Raw genomic sequence first — 13251 nt, forward strand, 5'->3', positions numbered from 1 at the left:
TTGCATTCTTGTTCTTTTTCATGTAATCCCAATTCTTGAATTATTTGCGCAGGGACTCAACCATGACACACATCTTTTATGGTTTTGAGTCATTAGTATCTCCATGTTCTGTTCCAATAACTGCTTCTCAGTCCACATACAGGTTCCACATGAGCATAATTAAGTGTTCTGGAACTCCCGTGCCTCAAAATACTATCCATAGTTTGTTATGACCCACAAAGTCAAATAGTCAACAAAACACATATAAATATTTTTCTGTGTTCTCTGTTTACAACTCAGCCAAGCTCCAATGGCTTCTACAAGGATATCGCCTTATTCCATGTCTTTGAATCTGGCTAGAATTTCTAGCAGCTTACTGTTGATTCACTGGTGCATCCAGCTTAAAATTACCTTCAGCAAAGTTTAAATTTCATGTGATATTAATGATCTTATTTGATAATTTCCGCATCGCATTATGTCACCTTTCTTTGGAATGGGTACAAGTATGGGTTTCTTCCAGTCATTTGGCCAAATACCTATCTTCAAGATCTCTTGACATAGCCAAGTGACTTTTTCCAGTGCTTCATTAGTTTGTTGAAACATTTCAATTGGTATTCTGTCAATTCCTGAAGGCTTGCTTTTCACTAATGCCTTCAGTGCAGCGTGGACTTCTTCCTTCAATATTATTAGCTCTTGATCATGGGCTACCTCTTGAAATGGTTGAATGTCAACCAATTCTTTTTGCTTTTAAAATCAATTATTTTATTTGGAGCTCTTACAGATAATATAACAATCCATAATTTGGTTGGATCAAGCATAATTTTATCATTGCCATCACCATCAGTTTTAAAACATTTTCTTTCTTCTTGAACTCTTTGCTGGCATAGTAAATCATATGATTGTCTGATTCAAAATGGTCAATACTAGTCCATTTCTGCTTACTAATACCCAAGGTGTCAATCTTTATGAGTAGCAATTCAATTGTGATGACTTCTAATTTATCTAAATTCACACGTTCTATGTGTGATTATTAATGAATGTTTGCTGATGTGCTTTCATATTTTGAGTTGTAACGTATTAGTCAACGACAGTCCTGAAAGTGTTTTTATGTATACATCAGTAAAATCAACTCTAGTTTAAGGAGACAGCTCTTCCAAGTCATATTTTGAGTAGTTTCCAACTCAACGGGCTTTCCTCTAGCACTATATCAGACAATATTCTGCTATTATCCATGAGGATTATTTTTTATCTTTGTTGTTGTTCAGAAGTAGGTCTTCAAGTCCTTTTTCATAGTCTGTCTTGGTATGGAAACTCCATTGAAACCAGTCCACCTTGGTTGACTCCATTGGTATCTGAAATACCAATGGAATTGCTTCCAATATCACAGCAACATGCAAGAAACCATACAATGACAAACTGACAAATGAGTAGTGGGGTTAATATTTACAGAGCTGGATTCTTTATGTATATCTTCTCATTGAAATAGCACAGCCACCCTACTAGTTAGAGCATATCATTATTTTCAAAGGGCACATATAAAATCTCACAGGTAATACAAGCTGGAACAATGGTTTGAATTCACATCTGGCAGTTCTCAAATATCTTGATTTTTGTTATATAGCACACTCCTCTCCAGGGGCAGAGAGAAAGAGCTTTATAAAATGGAACTGTAGTTATGGAACACCTATTATGTACTATGGCATAATATTGCATATTATTATACAGTATAATATATGGCATGATATTGCATAATATTATACAGTATAATTATTATTATACTATTGCATATTAATAGTACAGCTACTATTCCAAGTCCTGGAGTCCACGTCATCACAAATGAAACACAAAACTCCAAATCCTCATGGAGCTCAGAGTCCAGTGAAGAAGGCTGACTGTAAGCTAGGTAAATAGGAAACATTTAAAGTATGTTAAACATTAGGAATAGAGAGGGTGGATAGGGAGAGTTTGCATGGTAAAGATGGTTAAGTACTTAGCTACTAACCATAAGGTTGACAGTTTAAGCCTACCCAGAGGCACCTCAGAAAAAAGGGCCAATGATCTCTTGCTGAAAGAAATTAGCCTCTGGAAACCCCATGAAACACAGTTGTACTTGGTACCATCTGTGGCATTGCTAGTAACAGGAATGAACATGAATGCAAGTAGGCTTCTTTAATGGGGAGAAAATAATATGGGGAAAGGGAGGACCACATGCCCTCAGCAGCTGGGGCCAAAGAAGGTTTCCCCAGAAGCAGACAGGTGAGAGTAGTTCTTGGGACTAGAAATCTCCCTGTATAAACACGGGTGTTACAGTCTTCCCGCTTGGCCTCTGGTGAGAAATTGTTTCCTGTCAGCCTGCAACAAGATATGTGGATTCTTCTCATGAGGTCTCAAGTTATATCTTGGGGTGGGCACGCTTGGGCATGCTATCTAAAGTAGGTGCCTTCATCCCATCATTCTCTAGCATCACATCATGTTGGGTACTTCCACAGCATTTTTGATTGGTAATCAAAATGTCTTTGTTTATTGGCATCTTTGTCTACACCCCATTCGCATTACGAGTTCCAGGACCCCTGGAATCGAGTCAAGTTGCAGCACCGCCCCATGCCCTGTGCTTAGTTCCATGGCTGACATCTCGTGGATGCGCAACTCCTTCATGAAGAAGCGAATTAATATGCCACTTGAAGCAATTCTTGCGGATTGCCTTAAGACCGCTGTGAAAACTGTTTTACCGTTAATTTTCACTAGCACACTCGTCATATAAAGCAAAGCCCTCCTGCCATTCGATGGCATTCACACGCTATCACTGCTTTAAGAAATAAAAAGCAAGACTATCAAAGCACTTCAAAGCAGGGAAGTCTCGCTTGGCTCTGCTTTCTCCTCTGTGTCTGCAGGGTTTTGCTTTGGATGCTGACGGACGAAAGGAGACACAGGTTAGGAGTCTGCTCTGACCTTGAGGACAGGGGGAGCTGCCGGTGAATCAGTAGCTGACAGACCGTGCTTGCTCTGAGTTTTTCTGGCTGTTCATTCTGGCTCCACGCCTGGCTGATTTCTGGTTTGGACCGCTTCCGCAGGCTTTCCAGGATGTGGGTTCGCCTCCCACCAAACTCAGGGCAAATCCTAGCCTGAGCCTTGTTTGGGTTTCTCTTCAGGATTCTTGGTTTGGAGTTTCATCTGGTTTAGCTTTCCTTTCGTTTTCGTCTTACGGTCCCTCCAGAAAGTAAAGAAACCAAATACAAAAGCAAAGGTTTCAGGGAAGAGGCCTTTCTTTGAAAGAGTGGCATGGCCGAAGGTGTCCGTTTTACTTTCGTTACTAAGGATCTTAAAAGAGAATCCTTCTCCGCTCACAGCAGAACACTCACACAGTAATCTTTGTGTTCTGAAGGGATCCCATTCAAAACCACGACTGGGCTTCCTAAACAGTTAGAGTCTCAGAAAACCACAGGGGTCACTATGAGTCAGCATTTGACTGGATGATAGTGCATTTTGAGATTTTTTAGTCAAGTATCAAAGAGCAGGAAACGCAGCTTAGAGAAACTCATGTCAGAAAAAGAAAACAAGGATATAATGGGCACAGTAATGGCTGACCTGCCAATAATCACAAAGCAAGATGCAGCACACACACATCATCTGTGACCTGGCCTGGTTCACCATGAGATTAGATTTGTAAAATGTACTTTAAAAGCTCCTTAAGCCTGAAGTGTCATTAGGTTTGTACATATGCCAGCTGGAGTCCCTGAGTCCCTTCTGGGTGTCTCTCTTTGACACTCTGCCGAGAAAAGTCTTGCTCCCAAACATAAAGCCATGCGGACCATTTCAGTATTTTCATTTTTGCAGCCTTTCCTAAAAACTACACTTATTTCAACACCTGCTTTGGAAAAAAGGAGTGTGTGGATTATATTTCAAATATTTCAATTTTACACTTTGGCAGAGCTTGCTTCCTCCTGGGGGATTAGCTGCTGGCAGGGGTCGGCTGCCAGAGGCTTCTCCTGCTGCTGCTCTCTGGGCCCTTGCCAGACAGGCACTGAGGTCTTTAAATTCATCCATGATTTCTCGCCCAAGATGTCCATGCACCTCTGTTGACAGGTTGACAGCTCAGTGCCCCAATTGGCTTATGGGAAGCATCTCTTTGGACCAGTGATGTGTAGGACACAAGGCTGGCCATAACAGCAAAGCCCTCCCATCCATTGTAGCATCCTTCTCAAACCCCCCCACCCCCCCATTCCTGGAAGCAGTTCCAATCAGAAAGTTATACCTGGATTCACTATCAACTCTACATTGGGAAAATACTCTTAGTCTGGGTCTCCGTGTACAGTTTCCAGGGCCTTGAATCAACAACTGTTTCCTCTACACTGTTTTTATAGACCTAAAATGAAGGCCACCTCTATGCTCCCTTGGAAGACCTTCAAATACACCCTGAGGGACCATAGCAATGATAAGAACTAATACTTGAATAGAACTTTGAAGTTCCCCAAGGGGTTTCATCTACGTTGCACAGAAGTCTCAATGGTTATCATTATCCACACTGGGCCCCTGTCTATTCTTTGACTGTCTGAAGCAAACTCCTAGCTCAGGGCATGTGACCTTGCACTTCCCTCTGTTGAGAGTCCTCTTGCTTCAGACATCTGCATAGTTTGCTCCCTCCCTCCATTCTGCTTTCTGCTGGGCGTACTGTATCACAGACTCCCTGAGTGCCTCGTAAAAATTAGTCACAAATTCTAGTTCTCCTGATTTCATTTACATATCACTCATATATTGATGTACTCTGTTGTAGTTTATTATTGGCTTCTTGTCACTAGATTACCAGCTACATGGGATCAAAGCTTTGGTCTGTGTTGCTCACTGTTTAATCCCAGGTGCCTAGAACAGTGCCTGACACATCGCTGTTTGCTGGCATCAAGTTACCCTAACACTTGGCAGTCTCAGGTACAATGAAATAAAACCCTGCCTGGTCCTATGCCATCCCAGAATCAATTGTTGGTCCGACCAATATGATTCAAAGGGTTGTCATTGGCTACACTTTGGGCAGTACGATTCCTGGCCTTCCTTCATAGTTTGTCTTAGTCTGGAAGCTTCCCTGAAGTTGTCCCGAATCACAGCAGCAGGGAAGCCTCCACTGACAGACACTGGTGGTGTATCTCTGACTTCTCAGTGTGCAGCCCAAAGCCAACCCATTCCACTACCAGGGCTCCTTAGGAGCACATAGTCAGCATTCAATAAGTTGACTGAACAAATAGTGAATGAATGATTGACCTTTTTTTAGGGAAACTGAGGTATTCAAAGAAAAAAATGACATAGGTTGTTATTAGTTTCCTAAGGCCGCTCGAAGGGACCTTCGTGGCACAGTGAGCTAAGCATTAATCTAACTCAACCAGGAGTTCTGTGGGAGAAGATGAGAATGTCTGCTCCCCAAAGACGGGCCATCTCAGAAACGCTACACAACAGTTCGGCTCTAGTCTGTCCAGTCCATACTGCAGGTAGGGCCCAATGCCATTGGGTTGGTTTTGGCTTGTATTGCCGCTCTACCAATTGCCATAAGCCTAAAAATAACACATTTATTATCTTTGAGTTCTAGAGGTCAGACGTCCAGAATAGATCTTACTGGGCAAAATTCAAGGTATCAGTTGGCCCGTGGGCCTCCCATGGGCTCTAAGAGATCATCCCGTGCTCACGGTGTCTAGTGCCTCATCAGCGTCTAATCCCTTGGTGTGTGGCTGTTGCCCTCGTCTTCACAGCTGGCAGCACAGCACATTCAAATCTCTCTTGCCCAGGCCCTCCTAAGTAACTCTGGCTTATAGGCCCCTGTGTTATTACACTGGACATACCTAGAGATTCCAAGATTTCTTTCCATCTCATAATTCTTAATTTAATCATATCTGCAAGTCTCTCTTACCGTAGAAGGTGAATGACTTGTGAAGATTCTGGGCCTGGTGACATAAACACATTAGGAGGCCATTATTCAGTCTACAGCACATGGGTCACTTCACTAGCAAGGGTGAGATTGTAGCAAGAACTTAGACTTTCCATGTCAACGGTCGGTTCATCTGAAGTATGGGGAGGAAGGCAGAGGGTGACACTGATGGCACTGCTACTAAGGACAGCATCACATTTCTCCAGTCGGGGGGCTGTGGCTTGAGAACGTCACTCCAACCTCCCCTACCATATAGTCATCTTGATTCCATCCTGCGTTGAGATCCTGGAAGATAACCCTAAATGTCTGTGATCCCCATAGACCCTTTTTTATCAGCAAACAGCAAACAGAGCATGACCTAGTGGTGTAGTCGGTTACCCATTTACCTGCTAAGTATAAGATCTGTCATTCCAAGCCACCAATCACTCTGCAGGAAAAAGAGAAGGCTTTCTACGCTAGTAGATTATAGCCTCAAAGCCTAAAGGGGAGAGGGGAGAGCCTGGGGCCCCCAAATGGGAAGGTTTAACATGAAAATAAATAAATAAATAAATAAATAAATAAATTAGATTTGCTTCCTGCAGGGGGGGGGGGTTGGGGAGGCCTCCAGATTCCTTACCCCCTAGATCTAAATATCCGTCTGAGTGGCTTAAAAAGGAGAAGTAAGACTGAAGTGGATTTGGAATCTTTAATGACATACACATTTATATCAAACATTCAAAAGCAAAACCAAAAAACGGACATTTCCACTCTACCCTATGGAGTCACTATGAGGTAGCACTGACTCACTGGCAGTGAGATCAGCAAGCAGAATATGAAGTTGGCCCTATTTTGGGGGTTCAGATTCACAGTGAGGAGACTAAATTTTCTCAAACTCAGCATTTGGGTCTAGGTCATTCTACAGCGCGTTTGTGTGCATGTGGTGGTAGTGGTGGTGGTGGTGGTGCGGGGGTTGGGGGGCACCTTGTACCATAGGTAGTATCTTCCCTGGCCTCTCGCTGCTAGGATCCAGCAGCAGCTCTACCAGCTGTGACAAATATCTATTGAGGGGCAAAATATCCAACCCCACTCAATGCAGAACTAGCTCTGCTCAACACCACAGCCCCAGCGCAGGGGCAGGAAAGTCGAGCTGCCGCAGCCACCAAGTGTCTAAGAGGCTGGACTGTTCAAAGCCTTTGTCTTGATGTACATTTAGGTGCCTGTCAATCACAGTGCTGGATTCTGGTTGTGCCCACTGCTGGCAAAATTATAATTAACCAAATGACAATGGCTTTCACATCCACATTGATTCCTGTAATTTCAAGTCTCCATTACTAGAGAAAGAACAGCCGAATTATATTTATCAGCAAAAGCCTCCTTGCCTGGCATACTTTTTGTTAAATATATTAATCCTCAAAGAGCACTACTTTCCCTCAGTTTTGCATAGCAGTCCACCCATAAAAATGTTAATAGCTACAACATCACTTTCAGTATGCCGCTCCTCCATTACCTGTGCGACTCCCCGACTCAAGGCAGCTGCTGGCGTTACTGACTATCAGGTGCAACAGGGAAAGTGCTCCACAGAGGGCCACAAGGTAGTAACAAGGCAGTCAGGAAAAGGCCTATCAAATGTGCTCATGCAACTGCTGAGTTCTAGTCAGGGCTTGGACCACCTTACACAGTCCTTTATCTACAAGGCCCACAAAAGACAGGTGGGTTAGTACCCAGGGGCAGCTTTTCGTTAGACTTCAGCAACAACAGACATGACAGAGGAAGTGTCACAAGCTTCCAAATATCTCACAAACCATGTAAGATTCTCCCCCAGCTTCTTCGTGTCTACCAAGGTTTACCAAGTACGAGTGCCTCTTCCACTGCCATTGATTCGGTTAAAACCGCTAACAGCCCTATATGGGGTTTCTGGGAAACCCTATATACATCGTAACAGGAACAAGCAGATTTGTCCTTCCCCAAGGAGCAGTTGGTGGGGTTGAACTGCTCATCTTGAGGTTAGCAACCCAGCATCTAACACATAGCACCACCAGGATGTCTTAATGGGCCTCTGAGTGAACGCAAACCCCTAACGTTTTGACTTGTGGACGAGTACATTAACAGTGTGCACCACCCCTTAAGTCAAACCAGCTGCCTTCAAGTCAAGCTGCTCCTTCTATAAGCCTACACAATTACCTTCACATTTTAATATGCATTTGAGTCCTTTGATCTGCCTCATGGTGATCCCATCTACCACAAAGTAAAATAAAACTCCTTAAAACTCTCAAGGCCGTGTCCTTTTAGAAACAGATGTCCAGGCTTATCTTACAAGGCACCTCTGGGTGTGTCCAAGTTCCCAAGCTCTCGATTCTTAGTGGTGCCACCCAGGGACGCCCCTCAACCCTTAGTTCAGGAAGGCCTCGCGACACAAACATCGCCCAGCCGAGTAAACGCGTCTGGTCCACAGTTTTCCCTTCACACACAAAGAGAAGTCTGTTTGCTGCCTCAGTTACCCTGGATGCAAACCCAGTGGGCGACGTAAGTTCCCGACTATTTCTGTGTCCCTGTAATTGCACAGTGGCTCCTGCCATTTGTTAGCACGCACATCTGGCAGCCCGCTTGCCTCTGGGCCAGCAGGCTCCAGATGCTAGAGTCCCGCGGAGCCTGGGCGGGCATCCAGTGGCTGACACAGCAGCCAGCAAGTGCTTGGGGAATGTGGGAATAATGGCACACCACCCGAAGAACGCTCTGCTGCTTCCTTTCCTCTCAGAGGAGCATTCAGCCTTGCCGCTGTTAAGGCAACAGGATGAAAGGGGCTCTGGGAGATCAGAGCCTGGCCTTCATGCCCAGAGCCAGCATCCCTCCAGCAGCCACTGTGCACATTTGAATAACTGGGGCTGAGAGGGGAATGCAGATGTCCTCTTTGGTCTGGGAAGTGGGCCCTGCCTGTCTCCACTCAGGAGGCAGCATTAGCTCATCTGGAGGAAGCTCTGGCTACTTGTTAATGCAGCCACTGTTCACAAACAAACCACAAACCAAACAGGGTGGCGGCAGGGAATCATTAATAAATCCTTTGGGTTTGGTGGAAGGTGGGAGGGATCTCTGCTTACATGAGATCCAGCTTCTAGATTCAACTCACACTAATCTTTGACCTTCACCTGCCTTTCACTTGCCTTGCCGCCACCTCATAGTTTTCTCATCAGGCACGTGGCAATGACAGGGACTCCTCCTCCCAGAGGGGTTGGATAGAGTAGTGGATCGAAATGGCTTTGAACCAGGGGCCAGACAACCTAAGATGTGGTCACAGACCTTACCATTTATCAGCTGTTTTATTTTCGACAAGTCACTTAAACGTTTAATGACTTAGCTAGGTCATCTATAGATTGGGGTTAATAGACTGGTGATTATCTCACACATTTCTGATGAAGAGCCAAGAAGAATATGACAGCTTTTGAACTGCCAAATATTATTTTTGGTGAGATTCCATTAATGATACAAAATGGTATCGAACGAGACCTCCTTATATACATTGCAAAGAACAACTACTATTTGGAATGAAACCCTCTGCACTGTGATGGTGGGATTCACTTTTCAGCGTATTCCATGACGATCATTAGGGAAAACGAGTAACTATCCTGTGCTTTCAATGGAGCTGCGGATAGATGGCATTCAGTGTATACATGAGTTGTTAGGTAATACTAACATGTTTTGGATCAAAGTTTTATTTTTCCAACAAAAAAATTGAATGATAAAAAGAATAAAAGAAAAAGCAAGACAATGGAGTTATCCCTTGCTTTATCGCATGGAAATGCAATCTGCCCCGTGTTCTTGGTTCTAATGGCACTCTGAGGGATGCACAGGGAGAAGCTGCAGCTTCCTCCCAGGCGCCCGAGCATTTTAATCTTTGCCTCCTGTCAGGCAGGCTTTGAGAGAGTGACCCTGCCCTCCAGAATCGCTTATTAGCCTTCCCAGAAATAGGGGTCCTTATTAAAATCCATGCAGCCTGTTCAGCTGTGGTGCCTCTGGCTGAGCCCAAATTGGAAAAATTGAAAATAGCAAGTAAGAAGAGAAAAACGATTCTCTATGGCACGTTTGGATCAATAAAATTAATAATTTTATCAGAAATAAGTTATTCTTCTTCCAGTATAGTTAGATACGTGGCCAGTCAATCTAGCCTGTTAGAATTATGTATTCATTTTAATTGTAAAGGGCATTCACACATTCATGTATCCAACATTCTTTGAGTATCTATTGTATGCTGGGCAATATATGGTCATTGGAAATATCACTGGGAATGGAAGTATCAAAAGCGCAATTAATTACTTGCATACTCTTTAATAAGGTAGAGCTCAGGAAAAGTTCCAATCCTAAATGAACCTCTAAAGCTACGGACCCAGTCATTTGATCAAGTAATGACACATGCAGAGAGTGTTTGGGACTGAACTAGCAAGGCAAGCACAGAAACCCCACCAGGACTGGATGGTCTCAAATCAAGCATTTTCAAAGACTTGGAGTAACACCATGGATATGTGTAACACCTGGATGTGCATTCAAATCACCTGTTTATCTTTCTAAAACTACTGAGAGCTGTGACCCAGCCCAGCCTCTCAATCTGTAGTTCTCAAGTATATTGTCCAAACAAGGCAAGATGCATTACGTGGGTCTATGTTAGATGATTTCTTGAAACTCATCTCAAATCCACTGAATCTGAAACTTTGAGGCTGAGGCCCAGCAAATGGGGTTTTACCTTTACCTGAAGACCAAAGAACTCAAACGCATATTAAGTATTGAAGGTAATTAGGCACACTTATAGAGGGAGTAAAAAGCCAGAATGCTTCTTAAAAGCAGGGGTGGTGAGGCATCAACTCACGTACTCTGGGCATGTTACCAGGACTGACCGGTCCCTGGAAAAGGGCTTCATGAGGACATGCAGAGGCAGCAAAGAGGAAAGTCCACAAGGAAATGGACTGAGACCGTAGCTGAAACCATGGGCTCAAACAGAGCAAAACTTGGGAAGATAGTGCAATACGAGGCGGGGTTACACTCATTTGTGCTCAGGGTCACTATGAATCCAAACCGACCTGATGGCACTAACAACAACAACAACATAGAAGGCGTTGGTTCAGGTAAGGTGGAGAAAAGGATTTTGCCATAGGTCTCCAATCAGTTCAATCCAGCTCAACTCATTGCTGAGGATTTGCAATTTATACTACAGTTATAGAGAAGCAGAATCTATATTTCAACAAGTTCTTCAGGTGATTCTTATAGATCCCCTTTGACAATATTATTAGAGATCTGGGTAAAATACAGATATGGATTCAGGATAGCTGGATTACAATGCAAATTCTCAGAAGTGGGTAAAATCAGAACAAACCCATCTGAAACCGGGTACCATGTTATAACCATCCCTCAAACAAGTTCTAGTGACAATGAGAGATCCAAAGGGTTGCGGGGAGGAGATGAGCCAGTCAGGATGCAGGGTAGCAATGATGAAACATATAACTTTCCTCTAGTTCCTAAATGCTTCCTCCCCTCTCTATCATGATCCCAATTCTATCTTACAAATCTGACTAGACCAGAAGATTTGCATTGATACAGATAGGAACTGGAAACACAGGGAATCCAGGACAGATGACCACTTCAGGACCAGTGGTGAGAGTGATGATACCTGAAGGGAGGAGGGAAGGTGCTGTAGAAAGGGGGAACCAATTATAAGGATCTACATATAACCTCCCCCCTGGGGGATGGACAACAGAAAAGTGGGTGAAGGGAGATGTTGGACAGTGTAAGATATGACAAAATAATTTAAAAATTATCAAGGATTCATGAGGGAGGGCGGAACGGGAAGGAAGGGGAAAAAACGAGGAGCTGATATTAAGGGCTCAAGTAGAAAGCAAATATTTTTGAGAATGATTATGGCAACAAATGTACAAATGTGCTGGACACATGGATATATGTATGGATTGTGATAACAATTGTATGAGCCCCCAATAAAATGATTTTTAAAAAAAGAAAGAAAAAATGTTCTGGAAAAAAGTAAAATAAAATCAGGAAAAGTGTGAGAAAAAAAATGAGTCTATATATGTAAAATAATAGTAAGCACTAGATTTTAGGTCCTATAAATTGTCATATATTTTTACCCCCATCACATCTGACCCATTAATCAAGTATTTGTTGAGTTAAAGTTGACACATATTTTTAAAATCTTACATATTTCATGGCACCTATAGACAAAGAATAAAAGAAAGCATGGATAAACAAAGGCAGATTCACTGGGATTTGAGGCTGATAAATTTTGTTTAATTGTTTTTAAGTAATAAAAACTGAAGGTTGCAATTAATTAATGAATATCCAAACCATGATTGGCAATTGCGAGGAGTAAATTAGATTTCCAATTGAATTGTAGAGATTAAAATATGCTTTAAGGGTTAGAAGGGTAATAGCAAGCACCTATTTCAAACCAATATGGAAATAAGCACGTGATAGCATCCTTGTGAGTCTTGGATATAAATATCCCCTGTCATTGATATTCACAATTGAATAAGGTAGCTCATTCAAGTTTAATGACCAGAAAGTTATTACATATATTGAGTTTGATGTATGTTCTATTCTTTGTTCCTACTCACTGTGATTTTTAGGAAACCCAAATCTGGCTGAGTATTCTTGCCCACATCTAAGGACAAAACTCATCTCATTTGTTAGGGCTAAAATATATACTATATTGAAATTCACACATTGGAAAATATTTTTGGATATGCTTCTCCCTGAGTGGAGGCTCTACTCCTGGCTGGAAGGAAATGGGAGGAACTTGAAATGCAGAGACAGTTTCACATTTAAGAAGCTTAGTTATACAGAGGAAGCCAGCTGTGCACACCAATAATGGTAATACATTGTTACATGTGTTCTGATAGAAATAGAGTCCTCACAAGGAGCACGCAAGCCCAGCAAGAGAAAGGGGGCACAAATAGGACCAGAAAGTGAGGAAGAAGAGCTTACCATGCAAAAGGAAAGGCATGCATGTGAACATTCATAACAGTGGATTTGGGAATTGGAAGTGACTCAGAATGGCCAAAGCTTGGAAAGGTAGTGCAATACAAGAGGAGCCTAAAGAAGTGGGCAGATGTTTGAGCCTATCGACCAAATGGGCCACTTTAATGACTGACATAGTTTATTGTGCCAACCTGGCCAATAAACACATGTGAGGTTAATTGAAGGGTGGAGGGATAAATGGTTCAGTGAGCCTTGCCTTTCTAGTTCTCGGGTCTCCTGCTTTCTGATGGTCGGACCAGGGTGCAGCTGCCTTAGTCAGTTCCCTGATTCAGCTGGCAAGGCTCACTTCCTGCAAGACATCCCTGAGAAGAAGCCACATGGACCTACCCCAATGCAGCCCTGGGTGCTGG

The sequence above is a fragment of the Echinops telfairi genome, unplaced genomic scaffold (assembly GCF_000313985.2).
Source record: "Echinops telfairi isolate 266 unplaced genomic scaffold, ASM31398v2 ScPeMD7_443;HRSCAF=831, whole genome shotgun sequence".
NCBI lineage: Eukaryota > Metazoa > Chordata > Mammalia > Afrosoricida > Tenrecidae > Echinops > Echinops telfairi.